This window comes from Pleurodeles waltl, chromosome 3_1 (assembly GCF_031143425.1).
Source record: "Pleurodeles waltl isolate 20211129_DDA chromosome 3_1, aPleWal1.hap1.20221129, whole genome shotgun sequence".
NCBI classification, from domain to species: domain Eukaryota; kingdom Metazoa; phylum Chordata; class Amphibia; order Caudata; family Salamandridae; genus Pleurodeles; species Pleurodeles waltl.
The window spans coordinates 1885609833-1885630984 of NC_090440.1; positions in this window are offsets into that span (position 1 = coordinate 1885609833).

The following is a 21152-nucleotide window of genomic DNA, read 5'->3' on the forward strand; positions in this document are numbered from 1 at the left end:
TAAATAGAGCTGAGGCCCTGGTGCCACACCATGACTTACTGTAGTTATGCTGAGAAAGCTTGCCACAACCAATGGAGGGGAAGCAGCCCTGGGCTTGCAGAAGTGAATCCTGGCTAGCTGAGGCACCAATAGTCAGTGCCTGGGGTCTTTGGTCGAGGACCAATTCCTTGGGTCTGCTGCAGCTCTGACTGGGACCTCAGTGGAGATATATCTTTTATTGTGTGTTTTACATTTATGTTGACATTAACATGTAATACGCAACTGTACTGATTGTGTATTATGCACATTTGGACTGACTACTGCTAATGTAGACCTGTATTTTAACCCTTCGGTGCCTTGGACCTAATGGTTATGTCCTGGGCAGCACCGTGCCCAGGTTGTAACCGTTACGCACTGCACCTGGCCCTCGGGGGAAGCGCTAGCCCTTCCCCTGAGGGCCCCCCTCACACCCCCCCAGGACAGGTTGGAAGGGGAATCGCTTCCCCTTCCATGCCCACCCCACCCTCCCCATCTAATGAGGTTAGCGCGCGACAGCGCTGACATTGTTAGAGGCCGTCCGACATGCTGGAAGCCATTTACTTCCAGCGTGTTGAGGGAGGAAGAGGTGAGTTTCTCTTCTGCCCCGGGGGGTGGGAGATTGCTAAAAAAAAGAGGCATCAGGGGAAAGGAAAGGGTTTTCCTTTCCCTCAATGTCTCTTTCAGCATGTCTGCATCGCGATCGGGCAGCATGAATGCCCACTAAGCACCAGAGATTTTATTTGTGTGTGTATGCGTGTGTGTCTTTTGTGTGGGGGGTGGCCCCTTGGGCAAGGGTCACCTCCCTAAGGAAGCATAATGTTCTTTGCTGTTTCTGCCCCCCTTGGGGCAGATTGGTGGATTATTTTTAAGCTGATGTGCCCCCCCGGGGTGGGGGGCAGAAGCCACAGTGATGCCAGGGATGTTTTGCGCTTTGTTGTTTTTTGCGGGGGTGGCCCCTTGGAAAATCACTGTTGGGCACTTCTGCCTATGTTTTTTTAGGCCCATCTGCCCCAAAGTGGGGCAGAATCCACTTTGCCCCAGGGACCTTGTGTGTGCTTTGTGTAGGGGAGTGGCCCCTTGGGCAAGGGATTCCGCACAGTACTGGTGGCCATTTCTGTCGCCTTGGTGGCAGATCGGCCTAGTTTTTTAGGCCCATCTGCCCCGAGGGGGCAGAGACCACCAGACATCAGGGAAAAATTTCTAAATGTTTAGTGGCAAAGTATTTGCATTTGTGATTATAACAGTTTATTTCTCCTTTTTGTTCTAGTTCAAAGCTTTTGCTTTCTTTGCTGTGGCTCGTTGCAGTTTTGGCAGTGGTTGACCTGCAGTTTGCGTAGTTGTATGTTTTAGGTAAGTAAATAAATTTACTCCAAAGGAGCATTGTTGCCATGCATGAATGGCATGGTTGTAGTTGGTGTACTAAATGCAGGATTGTATGTGAAATTGTCCTTAGATTTGTGCACAATGATATTTGTGTTGTCTTATGTCTAATTTGCTTTTCTTTTTTCCTTTTAGTGGGATATCATTGGTGATTGCTGTGTCTGTGCAGATTAGTTGCTGGTGAGTCTAGCTTTTTCAAGATAGTGAGTGGTATAGTTTTTGAATACATAACTCTTTGTGATAAAGACACACTTTGTTTATTACTTATTTTAAACAGTGCTGGTTGTTGGCGCATTTGTCAAGTTACTTTTCTTAGAAAGGATCATGGCTAGCCGCAGGGTGACTGCTCAGCAGGTTGTTAGTATGCTTTTTGAGTTCTCTTCGGATCATTATTATGAGCCTGACTCTGCATCTGAGGCAGAGGAGGAAGAGAGCGATTCTGGCAGTGAGCTTTCTGCCCGAGAGGAGTCTTCTGATGAGTAAGCCACTCTCAGTGCAGATGAAGGGCCTGTTTTAGAAGAGGACACTGATGTGCCAATGGTGCAGCAGCCAGCAGCTGAAAGGCTTCCTATTGGAAAGCCTGAACTCTGGGTTGCCCCAAACATGGAGCAGCCACAGTTGCCTGCCTTTACTGGTCTTGCAGGGAGTATAGTACATACGGAAACCATTTTGCCTGTCATTTTCTTTGAGTTGGTTATGGACGATGTATTTTTTGAAGAGATTGTTGAGTAGACTAATTTGTATGCAGAGCAGTATATGAGGGACAACACTGCAGACTTAGACCTCAGTCTAGAGCTACCCAGTGGATTCCCACAAATCTGGAAGAGATGAAAAAGTTCTTGGGTTTTACTTTTTTGATGGGGTTGATAAGGAATCTGTCACTGGCTTCTTATTGGTCTACTAGTCCCTTGATGGCAACAGCTATATTTCCTGCAACCACGACTCGTAATCAGTATTTGCTTCTTCTTCTGATGCTGCATTTTGTTGACAATGCTTTAGCCTTGCCATGAGACCTTCTTTTTAAGATTAGGCCTGTCCTTGATCATTTTATAGATCAGTTTTCAGTGGTCTATGTTCCAGGCAAAGAAATAAGTGTGGACGACTCTTTGGTCCTGTTCAAGGATCATTTCGTTTTTAGGCAGTACATTCCTAGCAAGAGGGCGCGGTATGGAATTAAATTGTATATGCTGTCTGAAAGTAGTACAGGATATGTTTATAATTTCCAGTCTACACTGGTAGAGATTCCAGTATTGACCCTCCTGGTTGTCCGCCCACTTTTAGAGTTAGTAAGAAAATTGTGTGGGAACTTGGTAGACGACTGTTTAACAAAGGTCACCATTTGTATGGAGATAACTTCTACACTGGAGTTCAGTTGTTCAAGGAATTGTTCAGAGTGGACACTGTTGCTTATGGCACAATCCCCTCTAACCGGAAAGGCTATCCAAGGGAACTTGTCTGTAAACAACCTGAGAGGGGACAGTGCAGTGCCTTGCAGAATAATGAGCTGCTTGCTCTGAAATTTGTAGACAGGAGGCATGTTTACATGCTAACTACAATCCATGATGAGAGTACTTCACCTGTGGCTGTTTGGGGTCAAGTTGCTGAAGTGTGCAAACCTGTGTACATTTTAGACTACAATAAGCACATGGGTGGTGTTGATAGAGTAGATCAGAGTTTGGAACCCTGCACTGCTGTTCGTAAGTCTTACATTTGATATAAAACGTTGGTGATTCATTTGTTTAATCTAGCAACTTTGATTGCTTTTATTGTGTTTGAGGATTGTTCCCCTGAGTCAAGGAGAACATTTGTTAAATTTCAGGAGTCAGTGATAAAGAGCCTTGTTGTGGTGGATCATGCAAGAGTTCCTAGAGTAGCAGTGGTGGAGGATGTGGCTAGATTGAAAGATCGCCACTTTCCTGATCAGATTCCTCCCACTCCCAAAAAAGACTTTCCCGCTAAGAAATGTAGAGTCTGTGCCCGAAGAGGTATCTGGAGGGAGACTCGGATGTACTGCTCCGACTGCCCTTCAAAGCCTGGGCTGTATGTGGCCAGCTGTTTCAGGAGTTACCATACCAGAAAGAACTTTTGGGAAATACCATGAGCGTAAACTGGTGTTTCATATTTTCATATGTTCAGTTTCACGATTGGCATTATGTCAAGTTTGTAGTTTTGTACTTACTTATAATTAGTTAGTGGTTTCATTTTTGTTTAAAAAAAAAAAAGTGATGGCGGTGTGCATGGAGTGGCGCTTGGCCACTGCAACACACTGCCAGCCAAACGCCAGTCCACACACTCCCATCAGCTGGTGTGATTGCTGCATCAGGCATTTGGGCGTATGAAAGTGATGGGCCCTTGAATGGCACTGTCTGTTGATGCAAGTGTTGTAATGTGCCGGGCTCGCAGCTGTCGGTGTGAATGGTCTTGTGCATGTCATGTATGAAAGGTGTCTGAGTGGACTGTAAAGCAGTTGGTGCCTTGACGCAGCTTTAGAGCTCACGAGCTGTGAGTCATTGGTTGGCCTTTCAGTTATTAACAGTGCATTTCATTTTTATGAAATCTCTTCTTAATAAAATTTGATTTACTGACCCATCACTCACCCTTGTGCCAAATTCAACCAGTATGTGTGGTAAAAATGTCAAAACCTGCTCTGCTGTAATCAGGCGTTGCAGCACATCCGTGACATGCTAGGTGCCTCGGGTGAGACCCCGATGATGAAGCATGCCACAAAGTTGGTTGGTGTGGGGGGGGTCTTTTTAACATCACCTAAGTGTGTTTCTTTTCACAATTTTAGTGTTTGGAACGTCACAGAAGAATGTGGATACATCAAAATGATCTATTACAAAACTACCTCTTTTTCCTGGGAGGGGGGCACCTGCGTTTTTGGTCCTGGGTGTGGCCTTCATCCAGGGAAACCTACCAAACCCAAACATTTTTGAAAACTAGACATCCAGAGGAGTCCAGGAAGGTGTGACTTGCGTGGATCCCCCAACATTTCCTTACCCAGACTCCTCTGCAAACCTCAAAATTTGCTGAAAACATATTTTCCTCACTTTCCTTTGTAGGATCACTGCGCCGGCACAAATTTCCTACCACCCAGCATTCCCCTCAGTCTCACAAGTAAAATGATACCTCACTTGTGTGGGTCCCCAAAGCAGAGTCAGCCTAAAAATGTATAAAAGAAACATTTTTTGCTTATCAACTTGCTGTGCTATTCCCTCAATCTCTACATGTTTTTGTCCTTTTCCTGTCACGGACCCTAGGCCTACCCACATAAGTGAGGTACCATTTGTATCAGGAGACCTGGGGGAACACTGGGTAGAAGGAAGTTTGTGAGCCCTCAGATTCCAGAACTTTCTATCACCGAAATGTGAGGAAGAAGTTTAATTTGTGCCACATTTTGAGGGTTGCAAAGGATTCTGGGTAACAGAACCTGGTGAGAGCCCCACAAGTCACCCCATTCTGAATTTCCCTAGGTGTCTAGTTTTTAGAAATGTCCAGGTTCTGTAGGTTTTCCTAGGTGCCAGCTGAGCTAGAGGCCAAAATCCACATCTAGGCACTTTGCAAAAAACAGGACAGGTTTCTCTAGGCAAATGTGCTGTGTTCACATTGTGTTTTGGGGCATTTCCTGTCGCGGACACTAGGCCTACCCACACAAGTGAGGTACCATTTTTATCGGGAGACTTGGGGGAACGCTGGGTGGAAGGAAATTTTTGGCTCCTCTTAGATTCCAGAATTTTCCATCACTGAAATTTTAGCAAAAAGTGTTTTTTGCCACATTTTGAGGTTTGCAAAGGATTCTGGGTAACAGAACCTGGTGAGAGCCCTACAAGTCACCCCATTATGAATTCCCCTAGGTGTCTAGTTTTTAGAAATGTCCAGGTTTGGTATGTTTTCCTAGGTGACGGCTGAGCTACAGGCCAAAATTCACAGCTAGGCACTTTGTAAAAAACAGGTCAGTTTTCTTTAGGAAAATGTGATGTGTCCACTTTGTGTTTTGGGGTATTTCCTATCACGGTCACCAGGCCTACCCATACAAGTGAGGTACTATTTTTACCGGGAGACTTGGGGGAACATTGGGTGGAAGGAAATTTGTGGCTCCTAAATTCCAGAACTTTCCATCACCAAAATTTGAGGAAAAGTAATTTTGTTTGTCAAATTTGGAGGTTTGTAAAGGGTTCTGGGTAATAGAACCTGGTGAGTGCCCCACAAGGCATCCCATTCTGAATTCCCCTAGGTTTCTAGTTTTAAAAAATGCACAAGTTTGGTAGGTTTCCCTAGGTGCCGGCTGAGGTAGAGGCCAAAATCCACAGCTAGGCACTTTGCAAAAAACAGGTCAGTTTTCTTTGGGAAAATGTGATGTGTCCATGTTGTATTTCCTGTCACGTTCATTCGGCCTACCCACACAAGTGAGGTACCATTTTCATCAGGGGACCTGGGGGAACACAGAATAGAAGAACAAGTGTTATTGCCCCTTGTCTTTTTCTACATTTTGTCCTTCCAAATGTAAGACAGTGTGTAAAAAAGAAATGCCCTGTAATTCACATGCTAGTATGGGGACCCTGGAATTCAAAGATGTGCAATTAACCACTGCTTCTCAACACCTTATCTAGTGCCCATTTTGGAAATACAAAGGTTTCCTTGATACCTGTTTTTGACTCTTTATATTTTACCAAATAATTTACCTTATACCCAGTACACATTGAAAAACCATTGCAAGGTGCACCTCATTTATTGGCTCTGGGTACCTAGGGTTCTTAATAAACCTACAATCCCAATACATCACCACAACTAGAAGAGTCCAGCAGATGTAACGGTATATTACTTTTGAAAATATGACATGGCAGGAAAAAGTTACAGAGTAAAACGTGGAGAGAAATGGCTGTTTTGTTCACCTCAATTTCAATATTATTTTTATTTTAGCTGTCATTTTCTGTAGTAAAACCTGGTAGGAGCTACACAAATGACCCTTTATTACATTCAGAATTTTGTCTACTTTTCAGAAATGTTTAGCTTCCCGGGATCCAGCATTGGTTTCACATCCATTTTTGGAAAGAAGCTAAAAGCACAACAAATGGTAAAAATGGGGTATGTCCCAGTAAAATGCCAAAATTGTGTTGAAACATTTGGTTTTCTGATTCACTTCTGCCTGTTCCTGAAGGCATGGAAGATGGTGATTTTAGTACTGCAAACCCTTTGTTAATGCCATTTTCAGGGAAGAAACCACAAGCCTTCTTCAGCAGCCCTTTTTTCCCATTTTGTTTTTAAAAAGTGCCATTTTTGCTGTATTTTAGCTAATTTCTTTGTCTCCTCCAGGTGAACCCACAAACTCTGGGTACCTCTAAAATCCCTAGGATGTTGGGGAAAAAAGGATGCAAATTTAGTGTGGGTAGCTTATATGGACAAAAAGTTATGAGGGCCTAAGCGCAAACTGCCCCAAATAGCCAGAAAAAAGGCCTGACACCTCAGGGGGAAAAGCCCTGGCAGCGAAGGGGTTAAGATAGCTAACATCTGGTTGACATCTTGTTTCGTATCACACGTCTTTATTTGTTTCAGGAGAGACTAACTCTGTTCATAAGATTTCGATGTGCCCTTGATTTTGGTTCTCATGTGAAACTTATTTTTTTTATGGGATACTTAAAGAATGCTCTAACTAATCTCAGTATGGTCCAGTGTACCCATTATGTTGTAAATAACTATAAGTTTGAAGGAAACTTAGATTATCCTCATCATGTAGAATCTGGAGAAAAGATCAAGATTATTCTTTCTGTGTGAGATTCTACTAATTGAGATTAGAATTTGGATGATCCTTTGCTCGCAGGAGTAGATCACACTAATAAGGATGAGTTCTGGCTGGTTGTGTGTTTGTTATTACCGGGAGGGTGATATTCCCTATTCCCATTGAGCGATTGTTGGTTCTATATTTTTTTAGTGGAGCAGACAAGGTTATTGTTGTATTTTGAGATTTTAGCTTATGCAAAGCTAATCATGGTGAAGTGAAAGCTGCTGGACAGTGCTGCAGTTACATCATTAGGCACTAGAATAGATTGTTTAGTGTGTGTGCAGTGCAGGGGTTGGTTTTTGTTGTTAAGTCATTGAGCGGTTGCATCATTTTTGGGAACTGCCTGTTATTTCACTTGGAGTTTATATGTACTGTGTGTTGCATTGTGTAAGGAGCAAAGATAAAATTCTTTAAGAAAATGAGAGCTATGTTGAGCAATACTGTGTGAATATCTTTTCACAAGGGTGAGGAGGGCCCTTTAAAGGGCACGCTGAGTCACTATATGACCATCCAGGTCAGCTTACACACTTGTAATTGGTGTAAACAATGGAATAAGATCACAACGAATGAAGGCTGTTTGCAATTTCCCACACATGACATATTGAATTTAAGAATAATCAAGACCCTAAGGTGAGTGTTGGCACCTGCCAGGACAGGCCCAATATGAGGCTTTGAATGCATGAAAGTGAGCTGCGCATACTAAAGAAAAAGATAGCTATAAGATCCAAGGAAGGAATAAGGTCTGTAGTTGAATGGAGACAACATGAAATGTATAGCAGCATGGGAGAAGGGAAAATGTGATCAAGAGTGTAGGGATGTATGCTATAAAAGCAAATGGAAGAATATAAGTGACAAAATCCCGAGAGGGAGGTAATAGCAACCAGAAAGAGGATAAGAGTGACAGAGATACAGATGATGATGTCTTGGATGATTTGCTAAATTTTCAACCGTCTTCATTCATTGTTGTTCATTAAGATGCCAAAATGCAACAGGCCCTAACAGAAGATGTGGGTGGAAGAAGAAATGTAGGTACAGGTGCAAGCACTCCTATTGATCAGGGTTCCCCAGAGGGAGATTAAACCATTAATTAGAGCCACTAGTACTACTGTTGTCATTACAACGCCAGGTACAGATGTTTTCATCACAGGCTCTAGTACAACTGATACTGGTACTACCCTAGAATTGGGAGCACAACCTCATACAGGCAAAGCCTAAATAAATGTGCTTGTTGATACTGAGGCAAATCTAAGGTCACAAGTTCAAGAAAAGGAGATATCTCCTAGAGAATTGGATGTCTTAAGAATAAATGCAAAATGTGAGGAGCTTGCCAAAGGAAATCTTGAATTAGGATTCTTAGGTGGGTCCAATGAAGAAGAACTTTTGTCCTAGAGTAGGGAAGCTGCGAGATGTACTTGTGAAACTCATAAAATGCAGAAGCACTGGCTACAGTTTTGGGGTTGATATGAATAATAGTCAAGAATTAGAGATGAATTTCAGAATATTCATGTATGAGGATACTATAAGGAATATGAGAATGTCAGGTTTGTAGTTACATGTTAGGGAGCTAGTAGGCTGTCTCAGACAGTGGGGAAACACCCAAAAGCGCAAGGTTCGATGGTCTAAAAAGGAAAAGAAACAGAAAAAGAAAGAAGATGCAGGTGAGTGGAAGGAGAAACTAGTAAGATCAACAAGGAGGTCAGAGCATATTGATTGAGAGAGGTGCATGGATGCGGATAGGTGTTTGTGCTCTGGAGTTGTGGTGATCTTTCCACATTTACATATCAGTCTCAGAAAGTTCAGGAATATCCTGACCAACGGTAAACTCAAGTGGATAGGTTTGTAAACATTTTGAAAGTGCTTTTGTTCTTTGATATAGTGGTCCCTAATTATTTGTGGGCAGAATGCAAGATGGCCATGGGTTGGCCAGATACTGAACCACCAAGAGACGCTCAGTCATGTGCCTTATACTGTTATGAACCAGTATAAACATTTAATTGCTTATTTGAAATGAAGGTTCTGCGTAAAGAGGTGGATTGGCTTAAAATAACCAGAACCATCCAAGAGTTTTTCAGACTGCACAGTGGCGTCGCAAATCCAGAAAGTGAAAACCTTAGTGGTCTCTTGTCACAGTACGTTCTTGGTTTGCACCCAGAAATTAGCTCCCATGTTCACCAGAATGTGATTTTTTGGCAGTTGAAGTCTTTTACTGAAATTCTGTGTATTACAAATATTGCAGTTATGTTGTGGAGATGAAATTGAAAAGGATTAAGAAAAAATATATGTTGATACAGAGTAAATTGGCACAGAGAGGGTGTCTGAATGGTCTGTTTGTGGTGGGAACAAGGTTGATTCCTGTTCCCATAGTTGGTGCAGGAATGCAGGGAGTTGTTTACCAAGATGGTGGTCAGATGATGGGAATTTAGGTCTGCAAGACATAGGTTGAGGGATGTCTGTTGACCACAATGCAGGGATGGATATAAATATGATGAAAAAGACTACTCCTTGTCATATTTGTAACACAGTGGGCCACTGGAAACGAGATTATAGACTGAACCAAAACTGAGTGCAAAATTATGTTTTAATGGCAAACATGAATGCAATGCCAATGCAGAATATGCAAGTTTAAATGTCACATAATGCCAATATGCCCTAAGCTCCCAGGATGCAGTGAAACCTGACCAACCAAGGTATAACCGAACCCTCAACCAAAGGTTTCACAGAACCCTTTTATGAGTTGACAATAGTCTTCAACAGTACCTGTTTTTGGCAGTCCCACTGGATTGGACTCTGATCAGTCACAATGACTGTGCCTTAGAGGGGAAGTGGATTGCATTCTTGGCTCAGTTCCAGAGACAGACCATAGTGGGTCATAGGTAAATCGAGAGGAGAAGGGCCACCCCTTATTGTTGATCAATACTGTGGCCACTCGCTCTACTGTTAGAATGGTAGAGGTACCAAACCTATCCCTCAAAAGAAAGTAAATCTCATCTGTAGGCATTTCCAACAGGCAGAGCACAAGCCCAGTTTTGCTAAAATCCCTGTGAACATAGGGCCTCTTGAAGAAGGCCATCAGTTTGCAATATGGGATTCAAGTCCAGTCAACCTACTGGGCAGGAATTTACTCTACAAATTGAATTGTGTGATCTATTACACAGCAAATAGTTTTGAACTGCAGACACATGATAAGGATGTAGACTTCACACTTAAAATCAAAAGAAACAAACAGTGGGTTGTTTCCATTACTGACAAGAGAAGACCTACCTGCTGATGAAAGTGATTTGGTGAAAGAGGAAGTGCGTCATTTTACAGGCAAGTGCATTGGTCTGATGAAGTACCTTGAGTCAGAAAAAACTATAATTAAGCCTAATGCAGAGTATTTCCGAATGCCCTCAATGCAACCTCACACCTGAGGCAGTTGTTGGAATTATGTCTGTGATTGAATCCACATTAGAGCAAAGCATCCTGAAGGAAATATTAGGGAGCCTCTGCATCTCACCTATGACAGGTTTGGCGAAACCAAAAAAAGAAAGGAAAGAAAGTTCAGGACCTGTGAAAGGTGAATCAAATTATCATTCCATTTTGTCCTGTGCTACAGAATCCTGGGGTGATACTTTTCAAAATATCTTGTGATGCCGAATGGTTCTCAGTGACTGATTTGTGCTAAACTTTATTTTCTATTCCTGTACATGAGAATAGTCAATGTCTTTTCATGTTCAGATTCTTAGTGAAAAGTCTGGCATGGTGCCACAATCCACAGTGGTATAGAGAAAACCCTTCAATCTTTAATCAGATACTGAAGAAGAATTTGGAGACCTTACAGTTGCCAAGCAACTCGGTTGTGGTCCAATATATTGGTGACCCACTGTTGATGTTGATAATGCAAAATACATGCGAGCAAGACAACATTGCTTTATTGAATCATTTGGCAGATATGGACAAAAGGCATTCCCTACAAAATTACAGTACTATCAGAGGAAGGTTCTATATTTGGGACATCATATTGAGAAAGGAGATAGAGAAATGTCCCAAGGGTGAATCGCTACTATCTTGAGAATTGACTCGCCCTACTCCCCCCAGCACAACAAGTCAGGATGTTCCTGGGAATGGTGGACTATTGTCATTTGTGGATTAACAACTTTTTCCTAGTGACAAAGCCTGTACAGAGATTTGCACACAGTAAAGTTTCTGAACCGCTACCCTGGGGCATTAAATACATAAGGGCCTTTCTAGAGCTTCAAGAGAAACTCTGTTGCGCACTAGCCCTAGGAATGACTGATTATGAGAAGGATTTTGTCCTCTGTGTTTTTAGAGAGAATGGTGTGTATTGTCTGTGTTGACACTGACTCATGAGAGCCAAACAACCAGTTGCTTGTTTTTCTGTCACATGATCCAGTGTCCACAATGATGCCTGGATGTGGTGGCTGCAGTGGGTGTCAGCATTCAGCAATGTGAGGGCATGTAAAGGGCTACTTGCTTATTATAATGGTTCTACACTCAATTACACTCAAACACATGACAAATATCAGACTTACCAGATATAAACAAGAAATGCTGACTGCTGACAATGTATCTTTGTAGAGGTGCAATTCACTAAGTGGGTGCTGGTGCACCCTACGCACTGCAGCATTGCTGCCGGCTCAATTGTGGAGTTTGACGGACAGCCTTTTCCATTGGCCAAACTCATAATGACTCCCTAAACCCTACTACACTTTTGCCAGTTCCAGTGAATGATACAGATGAAGACGGATTATCATGACTGTCTAAGTGTCACAGAAGTGTGTACAAAACCAAGACTTGACATTTGTTTGTGAAAAGCTATTTTTTAAGAGATAGACAAGGAATTAGGAAAGCAGCCTGTGCTGTGTGCATCTTATAAGATGTAGTTTAAGCCTCCTGTTTGTGCAATGTAAGATGGTTGAACTGATTGCTCTCACTAGAGCTTGCTCTGTCTCCAACAGTTTGAGAGTCACTGTCTATACTGATAGTAATGATTTGTCATGGTCCATTATTTTGCACAGTTGTGGTCTTGAGAGGTTTTATGACTTCCTCCTGTTCCCATACTGGAAAAGAAAATTATGTTATGGGTTTTTTGGATGCACTGAAATTGCCTAGCGAAGTAGCAGTTGTGAAAGGTACAGCACCAGGAGCGGATGGGATATTGTGACTGTCGAAAACAGTTATGCAGATGAAATGGCAAATCTGGAAGACTAATTTGAATCTGAAAATGACGCAGTTCCAAATACTTTGTTGAATGTTATTAATACTTGGGAAGAGTTGGAGGCATTACAAGCTGAAGCCCCAGATGTCTGAAGAATGAGGATGAGGTTAGGGTTTCAACATATGGGAATATGGTCCTACCGGATGCTGTACTCTCCCCTATTTCAAGGCATCTCCATGGTCCCTTCCATATGCGTACAGATGCTATGGTCAGTCTCTTCAAAATCTATTGGTATAATGCTCATTTCAATTCCCTTGCAGAGAGTATGTGTCACAGGTGCATTACTTGCATTGCTTGCCAGCAGTTAAATCTGGGCAGGAGGACAGTTGTGACCATGGGTCACATAGGAAGATGAGGTGGCTCCTTTAACAAGATGCAATTGGATTTTGTGGAAATGTCTATCTTCAACAAACTCCATTATAGTTTGGTGGTGGTCCATTTCTTTTCACATTGCGTGGAAGTGTACCCATGAAGGATGTGCAACAGTCTCACATTGGCCAAATTACTACTCAGGGAGTTAATTTCTCATTTCGGCCTACCGGTTTCACTGGAGTCAGATCGGAGTCTCCCTTTAAGAATGAGATCATGAGAATGCTATGGGTAGCATTACAAGTGGGTCAGAGGTGTCATTGTAGTTATAGACCAGAGGCATCTGGGATTGTGGAGCAAGACAATGGGCCACTGAAGTCTCAACTATCCTTTGTGTGTGCGTTTACTTTCTAATGATCGCTAATGGTCTTCCTCTGGTTCTGATAAGCCCGCAAAGCAGTCCTGATTGAAGTTTGTAGTTTTGTACTTACTTATAATTAGTTAGTGGTTTCATTTTTGTTTTAAAAAAAAAAAGTGATGGCGATGTGCCTGGAGTGGCGCTTGGCCACTGCAACACACTGCCAGCCAAACGCCAGTCCACACACTCCCATCAGCTGGTGTGATTGCTGCATCAGGCATTTGGGCGTATGAAGTGATGGGCCCTTGAATGGCACTGTCTGTTGATGCAAGTGTTGTAATGTGCCGGGCTCTCAGCTGTCGGTGTGAATGGTCTTGTGCATGTCATGTATGAAAGGTGTCTGAAAGGACTGTAAAGCAGTTGGTGCCTTGACGCAGCTTTAGAGCTCACGAGCTGTGAGTCATTGGTTGGCCTTTCAGTTATTAACAGTGCATTTCATTTTTATGAAATCTCTTGTTAATAAAATTTGATTTACTGAACCATCACTCACCCTTGTGCCAAATCCAACCAGTGTGTGTTGTAAAAATGTCAAAACCTGCTCTGCTGTAATCAGGCATTGCAGCACATCCGTGACATGCTAGGTGCCTCGGGTGAGACCCCGATGATGAAGCATGCCACCAAGTTGGTTGGTGTGGGGGGGGGTCTTTTTAACATCACCTAAGTGTGTTTCTTTTCACAATTTTAGTGTTTGGAACATCATAGAAGAATGTGGATACATCAAAATGATCTATTACAAAACTACCTCTTTTTCCTGGGAGGGGGGCACCTGCGTTTTTGGTCCTGGGTGTGGCCTTCATCCAGGGAAACCTACCAAACCCAAACATTTTTGAAAACTAGACATCCGGAGGAGTCCAGGAAGGTGTGACTTGCGTGGATCCCCCAACATTTCCTTACCCAGACTCCTCTGCAAACCTCAAAATTTGCTGATAACATATTTTCCTCACTTTCCTTTGTAGGATCACTGCGCCGGCACAAATTTGCTACCAACCAGCATTCCCCTCAGTCTCACAAGTAAAATGATACCTCACTTGTGTGGGTCCCCAAAGCAGAGTCAGCCTAAAAATGTATAAAAGAATTTTTTTTTGCTTATCAACTTGCTGTGCTATTCCCTCAATCTCTACACGTTTTTGTCCTTTTCCTGTCACGGACCCTAGGCCTACCCACATAAGTGAGGTACCATTTGTATCAGGAGACCTGGGGGAACACTGGGTAGAAGGAAGTTTGTGAGCCCTCAGATTCCAGAACTTTCTATCACCGAAATGTGAGGAAGAAGTTTAATTTTTGCCACATTTTGAGGGTTGCAAAGGATTCTGGGTAACAGAACCTGGTGAGAGCCCCACAAGTCACCCCATTCTGAATTTCCCTAGGTGTCTAGTTTTTAGAAATGTCCAGGTTTGGTAGGTTTTCCTAGGTGCCAGCTGAGCTAGAGGCCAAAATCCACATCTAGGCACTTTGCAAAAAACAGGACAGGTTTCTCTAGGCAAATGTGCTGTGTCCACATTGTGTTTTGGGGCATTTCCTGTCGCGGACACTAGGCCTACCCACACAAGTGAGGTACCATTTTTATTGGGAGACTTGGGGAAACGCTGGGTGGAAGGAAATTTTTGGCTCCTCTTAGATTCCAGAACTTTCCATCACTGAAATGTTAGCAAAAAGTGTTTTTTGCCACATTTTGAGGTTTGCAAAGGATTCTGGGTAACAGAACCTGGTGAGAGCCCCACAAGTCACCCCATTATGAATTCCCCTAGGTGTCTAGTTTTTAGAAATGTCCAGGTTTGGTATGTTTTCCTAGGTGACGGCTGAGCTACAGGCCAAAATTCACAGCTAGGCACTTTGTAAAAAACAGGTCAGTTCTCTTTAGGAAAATGTGATGTGTCCACTTTGTGTTTTGGGGTATTTCCTATCACGGTCACCAGGCCTACCCATACAAGTGAGGTACTATTTTTACCGGGAGACTTGGGGGAACATTGGGTGGAAGGAAATTTGTGGCTCCTAAATTCCAGAACTTTCCATCACCAAAATGTGAGGAAAAGTAATTTTGTTTGTCAAATTTGGAGGTTTGTAAAGGGTTCTGGGTAATAGAACCTGGTGAGTACCCCATAAGGCATCCCATTCTGAATTCCCCTAGGTTTTTAGTTTTAAAAAATGCACAAGTTTGGTAGGTTTCCCTAAGTGCCGGCTGAGGTAGAGGCCAAAATCCACAGCTAGGCACTTTGCAAAAAACAGGTCAGTTTTCTTTGGGAAAATGTGATGTGTCCATGTTGTATTTCCTGTCGCGTTCATTCGGCCTACCAACACAAGTGAGGTACCATTTTCATCAGGGGACCTGGGGGAACACAGAATAGAAGAACATGTGTTATTGCCCCTTGTCTTTTTCTACATTTTGTCCTTCCAAATGTAAGACAGTGTGTAAAAAAGAAATGCCCTGTAATTCACATGCTAGTATGGGGACCCTGGAATTCAAAGATGTGCATTTAACCACTGCTTCTCAACACCTTATCTAGTGCCCATTTTGGAAATACAAAGGTTTCCTTGATACCTATTTTTGACTCTTTATATTTTACCAAATAATTTACCTTATACCCAGTACACATTGAAAAACCATTGCAAGGTGCACCTCATTTATTGGCTCTGGGTACCTAGGGTTCTTAATAAACCTACAATCCCAATATATCACCACAACTAGAAGAGTCCAGCAGATGTAACGGTATATTACTTTTGAAAATATGACATGGCAGGAAAAAGTTACAGAGTAAAACGTGGAGAGAAATGGCTGTTTTGTTCACCTCAATTTCAATATTATTTTTATTTTAGCTGTCATTTTCTGTAGTAAAACCTGGTAGGAGCTACACAAGTGACCCTTTACTACATTCAGAATTTTGTCTACTTTTCAGAAATGTTTAGCTTCCCGGGATCCAGCATTGGTTTCACATCTATTTTTGGAAAGAGGCTTAAAGCACAACAAATGGTAAAAATGGGGTATGGCCCAGTAAAATGCCAAAATTGTGTTGAAACATTTGGTTTTCTGATTCACTTCTGCCTGTTCCTGAAGGCATGGAAGATGGTGATTTTAGTACCGCAAACCGTTTGTTGATGCCATTTTCAGGGAAGAAACCACAAGCCTTCTTCTGCAGCCCTTTTTCCCATTTTGTTTTTTAAAAGTGAAATTTTTGCTGTATTTTAGCTAATTTCTTTGTCTCCTCCAGGTGAACCCACAAACTCTGGGTACCTCTAAAATCCCTAGGATGTTGGGGAAAAAAGGATGCAAATTTAGTGTGGGTAGCTTATATGGACAAAAAGTTATGAGGGCCTAAGCGCAAACTGCCCCAAATAGCCAGAAAAAAGGCCTGGCACCTCAGGGGGAAAAGCCCTGGCAGCGAAGGGGTTAAGATAGCTAACATCTGGTTGACATCTTGTTTCGTATCACACGTCTTTATTTGTTTCAGGAGAGACTAACTGTGTTCATAAGAGTTCGATGTGCCCTTGATTTTGGTTCTCATGTGAAACTTATTTTTTTTATGGGATACTTATAGAATGCTCTAACTAATCTCAGTATGGTCCAGTGTACCCATTATGTTGTAAATAACTATAAATTTGAAGGAAACTTAGATTATCCTCATCATGTAGAATCTGGAGAAAAGATCAAGTTTATTCTTTCTGTGTGGGATTCTACTAATTGAGATTAAGAATTTGGATGATCCTTTGCTCGCAGGAGTAGATCACACTAATAAGGATGACTTCTGGCTGGTTGTGTGTTTGTTATTACCGGGAGGGTGATATTCCCTAGTCCCATTGAGCGATTGTTGGTTCTATATTTTTTTAGTGGAGCAGACAAGGTTATTGTTGTATTTTGAGATTTTAGCTTATGCAAAGCTAATCATGGTGAAGTGAAAGCTGCTGGACAGTGCTGCAGTTACATCATTAGGCACTAGAATAGATTGTTTAGTGTGTGTGCAGTGCAGGGGTTGTTTTTTGTTGTTAAGTCATTGAGCAGTTGCATCATTTTTGGGAACTGCCTGTTATTTCACTTGGAGTTTATATGTACCTTGTGTTGCATTGTGTAAGGAGCAAAGATAAAATTCTTTAAGAAAATGAGAGCTATGTTGAGCAATACTGTGTGAATATCTTTTCACGAGGGTGAGGAGGGCCCTTTAAAGGGCACGCTGAGTCACTATATGACCATCCAGGTCAGCTTACATACTCGTAATTGGTGTAAACAATGGAATAAGATCACAACGAATGAAGGCTGTTTGCAATTTCCCACACATGACATATTGAATTTAAGAATAATCAAGACCCTAAGGTGAGTGTTGGCACCTGCCAGGACAGGCCCAATATGAGGCTTTGAATGCATGAAAGTGAGCTGCGCATACTAAAGAAAAAGATAACTATAAGATCCAAGGAAGGAATAAGGTCTGTAGTTGGATGGAGACAACATGAAATGCATAGCAGCAGGGGAGAAGGGAAAATGTGATCAAGAGTGTAGGGATGTATGCTATAAAAGCAAATGGAAGAATATAAGTGACAAAATCCCGAGAGGGAGGTAATAGCAACCAGAAAGAGGATAAGAGTGACAGAGATACAGATGATGATGTCTTGGATGATTTGCTAAATTTTCAACTGTCTTCATTCATTGTTGTTCATTAAGATGCCAAAATGCAACAGGCCCTAACAGAAGATGTGGGTGGAAGAAGAAATGTAGGTACAGGTGTAAGCACCCCTATTTTTGTCAAAGTTCCCCAGAGGGAGATTAAACCATTAATTAGAGCCACTAGTACTACTGTTGTCATTACAACGCCAGGTACAGATGTTTTCATCACAGGCTCTAGTACAACTGATACTGGTACTACCCTAGAATTGGGAGCACAACCTCATACAGGCAAAGCCTAAATAAATGTGCTTGTTGATACTGAGGCAAATCTAAGGTCACAAGTTCAAGAAAAGGAGATATCTCCTAGAGAATTGGATGTCTTAAGAATAAATGCAAAATGTGAGGAGCTTGCCAAAGGAAATCTTGAACTAGGATTCTTAGGTGGGTCCAATGAAGAAGAACTTTTGTCCTAGAGTAGGGAAGCTGCGAGATGTACTTGTGAAACTCATAAAATGCAGAAGCACTGGTTACAGTTTTGGGGTTGATGTGAATAATAGTCAAGAATTAGAGATGAATTTCAGAATATTCATGTATGAGGATACTATAAGGAATATGAGAATGTCAGGTTTGTAGTTACATGTTAGGGAGCTAGTAGGCTGTCTCAGACAGTGGGGAAACACCCAAAAGCGCAAGGTTCGATGATCTAAAAAGGAAAAGAAAAAGAAAAAGAAAGAAGATGCAGGTGAGTGGAAGGAGAAACTAGTAAGATCAACAAGGAGGTCAGAGCATATTGATTGAGAGAGGTGCATGGATGCGGATAGGTGTTTGTGCTCTGGAGTTGTGGTGATCTTTCCACATTTACATATCAGTCTCAGAAAGTTCAGGAATATCCTGACCAACGGTAAACTCAAGTGGATAGGTTTGTAAACATTTTGAAAGTGCTTTTGTTCTTTGATATTGTGGTCCCTAATTATTTGTGGGCAGAATGCAAGATGGCCATGGGTTGGCCAGATACTGAACCACCAAGAGACGCTCAGTCATGTGCCTTATACTGTTATGAACCAGTATAAACATTTAATTGCTTATTTGAAATGAAGGTTCTACGTAAAGAGGTGGATTGGCTTAAAATAACCAGAACCATCCAAGAGTTTTTCAGACTGCACAGTGGCGTCGCAAATCCAGAAAGTGAAAACCTTAGTGGTCTCTTGTCACAGTACGTTCTTGGTTTGCACCCAGAAATTAGCTCCCATGTTCACCAGAATGTGATTTTTTGGCAGTTGAAGTCTTTTACTGAAATTCTGTGTATTACAAATATTGCAGTTAGGTTGTGGAGATGAAATTGAAAAGGATTAAGAAAAAATATATGTTGATCCAGAGTAAATTGGCACAGAGAGGGTGTCTGAATGGTCTGTTTGTGGTGGGAACAAGGTTGATTCCTGTTCCCATAGTTGGTGCAGGAATGCAGGGAGTTGTTTACCAAGATGGTGGTCAGATGATGGGAATTTAGGTCTGCAAGACATAGGTTGAGGGATGTCTGTAGACCACAATGCAGGGATGGATATAAATATGATGAAAAAGACTACTCCTTGTCATATTTGTAACACAGTGGGCCACTGGAAACGAGATTATAGACTGAACCAAAACTGAGTGCAAAATTATGTTTTAATGGCAAACATGAATGCAATGCCAATGCAGAATATGCAAGTTTAAATGTCACATAATGCCAATATGCCCTAAGCTCCCAGGATGCAGTGAAACCTGACCAACCAAGGTATAACCGAACCCTCAACCAAAGGTTTCACAGAACCCTTTTATGAGTTGACAATAGTCTTCATCAGTACCTGTTTTTGACAATCCCACTGGATTGGACTCTGATCAGTCACAATGACGGTGCCTTAGAGGGGAAGTGGATTGCATTCTTGGTTCAGTTCCAGAGACAGACCATAGTGGGTCATAGGTAAATCGAGAGGAGAAGGGCCACCCCTTATTGTTGATCAATACTGTGGCCACTCGCTCTACTGTTAGAATGGTAGAGGTACCAAACCTATCCCTCAAAAGAAAGTAAATCTCAGCTGTAGGCATTTCCAACAGGCAGAGCACAAGCCCAGTTTTGCTAAAATCCACGTGAACATAGGGCCTCTTGAAGAAGGCCATCAGTTTGCAAATGGGATTCAAGTCCAGTCAACCTACTGGGCAGGAATTTACTCTACAAATTGAATTGTGTGATCTATTACAAAGCAAATAGTTTTGAACTGCAGACACATGATAAGGATGTAGACTTCACACTTAAAATCAAAAGAAACAAACAGTGGGTTGTTTCCATTACTGACAAGAGAAGACCTACCTGCTGATGAAAGTGATTTGGTGAAAGAGGAAGTGTGTCATTTTACAGGCAAGTGCACTGGTCTGATGAAGTACCTTGAGTCTGAAAAAACTATAATTAAGCCTAATGCAGAGTATTTCCGAATGCCCTCAATGCAACCTCACACCTGAGGCAGTTGTTGGAATTATGTCTGTGATTGAATCCACATTAGAGCAAAGCATCCTGAAGGAAATATTAGGGAGCCTCTGCATCTCACCTATGACAGGTTTGGCGAAACCAAAAAAAGAAAGGAAAGAAAGTTCAGGACCTGTGAAAGGTGAATCAAATTATCATTCCATTTTGTCCTGTGCTACAGAATCCTGGGGTGATACTTTTCAAAATATCTTGTGATGCTGATCGGTTCTCAGTGACTGATTTGTGCTAAACTTTCTTTTCTATTCCTGTACATGAGAATAGTCAATGTCTTTTCATGTTCAGATTCTTAGTGAAAAGTCTGGCATGGTGCCACAATCCACAGTGGTATAGAGAAAACCCTTCAATCTTTAATCAGATACTGAAGAAGAATTTGGAGGCCTAACAGTTGCCAAGCAACTCGGTTGTGGTCCAATATATCGGTGACCCACTGTTGATGTTGATAATGCAAAATACATGCGAGCAAGACAACATTGCTTTATTGAACCATTTGGCAGATATGGACAAAAGGCATTCCCTACAAAATTACAGTACTATCAGAGGAAGGTTCTATATTTGGGACATCATATTGAGAAAGGAGATAGAGAAATGTCCCAAGGGTGAATCTCTACTACCTTGAGAATTGACTCGCCCTACTTCCCCCAGCACAACAAGTCAGGATGTTCCTGGGAATGGTGGACTATTGTCATTTGTGGATTAACAACTTTTTCCTAGTGACAAAGCCTGTACAGAGATTTACACACAGTAAAGTTTCTGAACCGCTACCCTGGGGCATTAAATACATAAGAGCCTTTCTAGAGCTTCAAGAGAAACTCTGTTGCGCACTAGCCCTAGGAATGACTGATTATGAGAAGGATTTTGTCCTCTGTGTTTTTAGAGAGAATGGTGTGTATTGTCTGTGTTGACACTGACTCATGAGAGCCA